General features: G+C 34.3%; 1 pseudogene; it reads left to right on the plus strand.

Moving 5' to 3' along the window:
* Positions 1-6,701, plus strand: part of LOC120215740 — a 29,653-nt pseudogene that overhangs the window by 4,182 nt on the left and 18,770 nt on the right.

The raw sequence follows: 6,701 nt of genomic DNA on the forward strand, positions 1-6,701 counted from the left end.
ACATTGGTCACAACTCCGAGAATTGATACAGAAGATGAAGGAAAAAGAGAATGTCATGGAAAAAGCTGCAGTCCAGACAAGCAATATGGTCCATAAGCTGATAGACTTAGCTGATTTTACAAGGAATTAAAGCAGACTGGTAACTCAACTTTTGAGCATGAATGGAAACTAACTTGGCTTTAGAGAAGTTGGGAGGGAAAGTTATTCCCTATATGTAAAGTTTTGTTGAAGTTAGGACTAATAGTTGTCCCCTATATGTAAAGTTTTATTCAATGTACCGAAACTTTTGTGTTCAATGAAATCTTTTTTAAGATGATCACTCTTGAGTAACACCTTTTTCATACAGGCATTTTCATTTTGCATTTGTACTTTTATGTTTGCTTTTACATTGTACAAATTGCATTCTTATTTTTTCATTTCTACATTTTTTGCATTTTCATGTTACATTCGCATCTTTGCATTTTTACGTGTTTATTTACATTTTCATTTTTTCATTTGCATCTTTGCATAATTACATTTTGTTTCAAACTATTTTACATGCATTTAATCATGAAAATATGGGAATAATTTATGGAGGATTCCATGACAGAATTTCCGAAATCAAATTGGAGCTAACTTGGTCTTCCTAAAGAAGGAAAAGAGCCATGAATGAGATTTTAGAAAAGGTTGGTATAATCGAGAAACTGCAAGAGCAACTTATCAATACTCAACAAGAAATGACCGATCATGCAAAAAAGTTCCAAGTTGATTCAAAAGAACAAATGACCACGTTAATAGACCTGGTGAATGTTGTGATCCATAGAGAGAAACCATTAGAGGATCCTGCTGTGAAGGCTGTGAATGAGGTTCTGAACAATAATGATGAGTTCGAAGTGATATTTTCTGATGATCAAGAACCAATTAGAGAGCATGGTAATTCATGAAAGCTTCAAGATTTAGTCCCAGGGGGCATTGGTGAATTAATGGTGAATGAAGAATCAATAAAAGAAAAAAATTTCCCTTGTGAGAGATAAGCTTTACCCAAAGAAAAGGGGCATAGAAAAGAGTCAAAGGCTGATCAAGAACAAAAAGAATATGCAGGGTTTTCAATTCCCTCCTTTCCACTTTTCGAGTGAAAATTTACATTAAAAAATGCTCTTATCAAAATTAATTACTCCACGGTATGTCCAGCCACAGTGGCCTCCAAATAGAAAGTGGACGTATAAGGAGGTTCCTTGGATAAATGAGACTGGAACTCCAAATGGTTTAGCTAAGGTTCCTAGTAACATTGAGGTAAATTTCCAAGATCCTTTAGAGCAAGCAATTCAAAAGTGTATGGTAGAAGAAGGGGTTAAGGTACAATGCTCAACAGAGACTAATGTGATCAAATTCTTTGAAGAATATTAGATGCAAGAAAATGGGAAAAGAAATCGAAATAAAAAGATTCCCATGGATATAATCCAAGATTGGCCCATAGGTCTAAAAATAAACTGGAAGATACAACCATGAAAACATCTTAAACACCCATATCAGACTTCCTGAGGACAGGTGGAGCTTTGGCCAGTTTAGAGAACATGACGAATACTACGTCCATCACAGCTACCGTATGTGTTCAAAATCAGGACAAAACTATTGTCACCAATGAGAATTGTTTTGAGCCCAATTTCCAACTGATAAACGAGGAGAAGAGATCTGACCAAAAAGCTACTAAGAAAAAAGTAAAGATTGGTGCGTCTGAGGAATCATCCAAATGAGCCCATATAAGAGAAATAATCAAAAGATGGGGGACAAGTGAGGACAAAAACTATGGTCCAACTATAAACCCAACATTCGAGGAATGATAGAGCAAGCTAAATAAACAAGTGGAAGTTGTTATTTACCACTGTAGTACTTTCTACTTTCAGTATCTTGTTTGAACACGTTTTTGTTCCTTTTTTTGTCTTGTTGTGATAAATAAATTTTTGTTGCTTTTATGGTTATGAGCAAGGAATTAAATTTTAATCTTGAATTTTTTTAGTATCAAGTAGATTAAATATTCTTTTCCAAGAGTCATAGATCTTTGGAAAGTGGTAAAATTATATTTTTCATATCCCTTACAATGCCAAAAATACAATTCCATGATTTATTTTTGACCCTTACAAAACCAAATCCCGACCCCACAAATATCCGAGATTCTAAAGTATTGTCTCCACCTGTTTTTGAGACACTAAATCCAGATGTTTACCTTCTTGGTTAGAGTTGATTGGTTTATAACATTCCACCATATACACGACTTCAAAAGTCATACATTTGTCATTCCAAATATAAAACCATCATAAACCAAAAGACCTCAAAAGAACTAAACTTTCAATTATCCGTGAATCTTCCTGCAAGAAGAGACGAGATGAGGCATCATGGATCAACTTATCGAAGAAAATTTCGAGTGATTGGGGCATACTAAAAAAACGATTTATTTATATAAATATATTATGCATTAATTACATTGTTTTCATGTAAATAAATATTAATCATGAATATTCATCCCCCTGGGGGACCTCTTTTTACAAAGATCTGTGTATGAAATGATGAACGTCTTTCTTTCATTTATCCCTTCGCAAAAGGAGAAAAATATGTCCCTTGTTGTCCCATTTTGAGCCTATAATATTTTTCTTCTGATTCAACCCTAACCAAGGATTACCCTCCACACTGGGGGAACAAAGTGAAGGACATCTGCTCGTTTAAGTGAAGATCATCAATCCATATTTCGCTCATGATGAAATAAAGTGAGAAATATCATGACACCACAAGGTAGATCAAATACAAAGTACTTGAAGATCAAAACCATTCAATAATAACGAAAGAATTCTTGAAATACAAGAGGAAAAGGAGATGCTCAAAGAAATTGAAGTCTTATACTCATTCATCCGAAAAGAAGAAAAAAAAGAGAAAAAAAAGAAAAGGAAAGAAGAATTTTTTTTTGAATCAAGATAGGTGACTCATTGAGCCTCATGTTACAAGGTTGATCAAGTGCAATTAGTTCAAAGATTCATATTCAACAAGAAGCGCAAGAAATGCTGGAAATATAAGAAAATGGAAATGAACTCAAAAATTGACAGTCTAAAGGGATCCATAAAAAGAAATTATGAAAGACGAGTAGCAAAGCAGATCCAAGTTAAGCAAGGCAAGATTGAAGGCATCAGAATGAATTGATCTTTGGTTCAATTACCCTTAAACACTTGTTTGGGTCTTTTTATCACTTTCTTTTGTAACCATGAGCCCTGTCCTATGTTACGTACCTGAAAAGTCCATTATAATCATACATGAATTTCTATGTGAAAGAGACTATCTTCAGATTTCATTCCGGCTCTCAGGATTGATTTTTATTTGCAAAAATTGGTTTTTTTTAAATCTTTAATGCATGTTATGAAAAATCATAAAAGGGGGGTTCAAGACGTAAAATTTCTAAATAACGTCTTGAAACCAAATGAGGATTCGAGTTGAAAACCTGAAAAGGCGGCTCGAATATCGAATGGTGCAACAACAACATAAGAGACGATCTTAAGCTCTTGATGAAGCACCACACATCCCAAAGACGTTCTTGAGAGTCTGGAATCAAGAAGTATCTCTATGAGATAAGCATAACAACCATTTCTTCAAGTTAGTGAAAGTTCAAAGAGACATATATGTTGGACCAACCTGAAGAGACCTTACTTTACCAGAATCAACCTACACCTTAAATCAGTCAATAATTTTGACACTTTTCATAGGACTATGATTTTTTGATTTAAAAGTGTAGTTGATTTATTTGATATTCATTAAACTCATGTTTATGATTTGATTCAATTGTGAACCTGTAAGGAGCAATACTTTATAAAATTCTTTCATTCTTTGATAAAGAAAGGAGAAAAACATTTTCAAACAGGACAATCTCAAATGAGGAAGGTCCTTGAAGCAAATTATTGCCTATTCTACCTCTATTGTAGAAAAAAGAATAAGTGATGCCAAAATGATGAAGCATTTCACATTCTTATAAGCAAGTGGTCCCAGAAGCCAGAAAGTCTGAAGAATTGAACTTGTGACACTCTGTTGTGACATTATCAGTAACTCATCAAGAAGAATTACCCTATTCAAAAGGGGCACGTTTCTCAGAACATATAAAAAAGACAAGAATGCGATCAGTCAAGAAGGAGATGACCACCTCATTCAGAAGAGACACAGATCTCAAACATTTCTGGCAGAATGATTGATTACTTCTTAAGTTTAGGACCACATAAAGAGAATCCCTCAAGTTACTTAACAACATTGATGTTTAGTGACACCAAAATGAGAAGATTAAGATATTTGGGCACAAATAGAGCCATGAGTACCCACAAGGGGGCATTACCTAAATTGAACCTCATAGGGATCATGATATTCAAATCAATGAACAGTGAGAGTAAGCCTTATGGTTTAGAATTCTAAGACATCTTGAAAGCTCATATTAGTATGAAAAGTTAGGGCATTTTGAAGGGCTCGTATCAACAAGAAAACAATTTTGAATGCATTTTGAATGTTCATATCAACAAATTTTGAGGATATGATGAAAGCTAATTTTAACCATAAATAGAATGTTGAGATATTTTGAAGGCCTATTTTAGACAGAAATGATCCATGTGGGGCATTTTGAAGGCTCACATTAGTATGAAGGTTTGAGATATTTTGAAGTCCCATTTCAGACAGAAATGATCCATGTGGGGCATTTTGAAGGCTCAGATTAACAAGAAGGAAATGATGGGGCATGTTGAAAGCCCATTTCAATCAGAAATAGGAATGTTGACGCATTTTGAACGTTCGTATCAACAAATTTTGGGGCATGCTGAAGGCCCATATCATCTTAGGGAAAGATCATTACTTTGAGCAAAGATTTCCAATGAGATGGAAAGATATGAAGAATGAAAATGGTGCAACAGTGACAGTGAAGCTGACTATACATAATTGATTCGTTCATCAGACAGTTACATTATTTTGATAATTTGATGATTGACAAATCAAAGACATTCTTTTTTTCCACCAAATTAACCCACACAATTTTCTCAAACTCCCCCTCAAAATAAAAATACTCAATCTTCTTAACCATTTGTCACATGACAGCGTGTTCTTTGTTAAGCTACATTACGGTTGCATGGATAAAAATGGTCCCCATTCAGACCATTCAATCCAGGATTCAGTTCCTCAAGATCTCGGCTTTGAATTTGGTCTTTTATGCGTCAGTGATGATTAGGAATGTTTTTTGAGGTTCATGGTGGTTAGTTTCAATCATGTTGTCAAGGCTACAAAGCCATTTTTTCATATCAGTTTTCACTTACTTGATGACATTGAAGAAAGAGGCTCAGCTTACCAGCAAGAACTCAATGGACATCCTTCTGTACATGGCTCCTATATTTGATGTGTTTCTACTTCCTACAAAGAAAATGTGATCATTGTCACCCTTGCCCTTACCCATTGTTACTGGGGTTATCAAGATCAGTTGGTATTTTTTATTCAATTCTGCACTAGCATATTTTGTGAATTTGACCAACTTTTTGGTCATGAAACACACAAGTGTCTCACTTGTATTCCCACTGATTTTTTCTCTTGGTGTCCTTGTGACGTCCTACAAAAACTCTGAACACTATACAAAGAGTTCACTGATTGAAAAAATCTGGGCATAAACCACAAGAAATGATGAATGTGTTGTTAAATATTTTGCGAACATCTGGGTAGAAACCACAAGAAAAGATGAATGTGTTGTCAAATATTTTGTGAACATCTGGGCAGAAGCCACAAGAAAGGATGAATGTGTTGTCAAATATTTTGCGAACATTTGGGCAGAAGCCACAAGAAATGATGAATGTATTATCAAATATTTTACGAACCAGTTATGGTGCTGAACCAATGTTGCAATCATATGGTATTTCCATGTATGAACCCAAGATGAAGTTTGACTTCTTCGACCCCAAGGTTAGAAGTTAGATAGGATGAAGATTCTTTCCACAAAAGGGAAGTTGAAATTTGAACAAACAAGAAAATAGTAGAGCCAACTAAGGATGAAAGATAGGTTTTTGTTAAACATCTCGACATGATATGGTCTGAATGGCTTTGTTTGAGACACGATTAGATATGGAGACATGAAAGAAATTAGGATAAATCCTCCTTGTGATATGTTTCAAGAGCCAAATCAGAACAAACACTGATCTCCTAATTAATCTCTGCTGAGTTTAACATATCTACATCTACATTCTTCAAAGATGGTAGATTCTCTTTTCAAAGATGAAATCTTCATTGGATTTCTACACAAGTTCAGATGAAGAAAACCAATTTTATCCACGATAAAATAGGGCATCAAGGTCATAATTCTGATTACGGCAAAAGTTCCATAAATGAAACATTTCTTTTGAGACTTTAATGAAACAAAGAAGACACAAAGATGCAAGTGGATCAGATGGTTCATCAGAAATACCGCTTGAAATGACATTTTGACTAAGTGAATGAAGACCAAGTTTTCCACTTTGAAGTCGAATGAAGATTGTATCAACATTTTTGCATTCATAAGAACATCATTTGCATAATAGAAAATGCATTACATTGATACATTTGATTGCATTCAAATATGAAGTTATACATATATTCGTATGAACAAAAAAGATTCATGATGGAAAATACCTTACAAAAGGAATAAAGAATTCAAATCACTTCAGGAGAAGTAAACATCTGAAGATCAGATG

The sequence above is a fragment of the Hibiscus syriacus genome, unplaced genomic scaffold (assembly GCF_006381635.1).
Source record: "Hibiscus syriacus cultivar Baekdansim isolate YM2019G1 unplaced genomic scaffold, ASM638163v2 tig00110156_pilon, whole genome shotgun sequence".
In the NCBI taxonomy this organism is placed as follows: Eukaryota; Viridiplantae; Streptophyta; class Magnoliopsida; order Malvales; family Malvaceae; genus Hibiscus; species Hibiscus syriacus.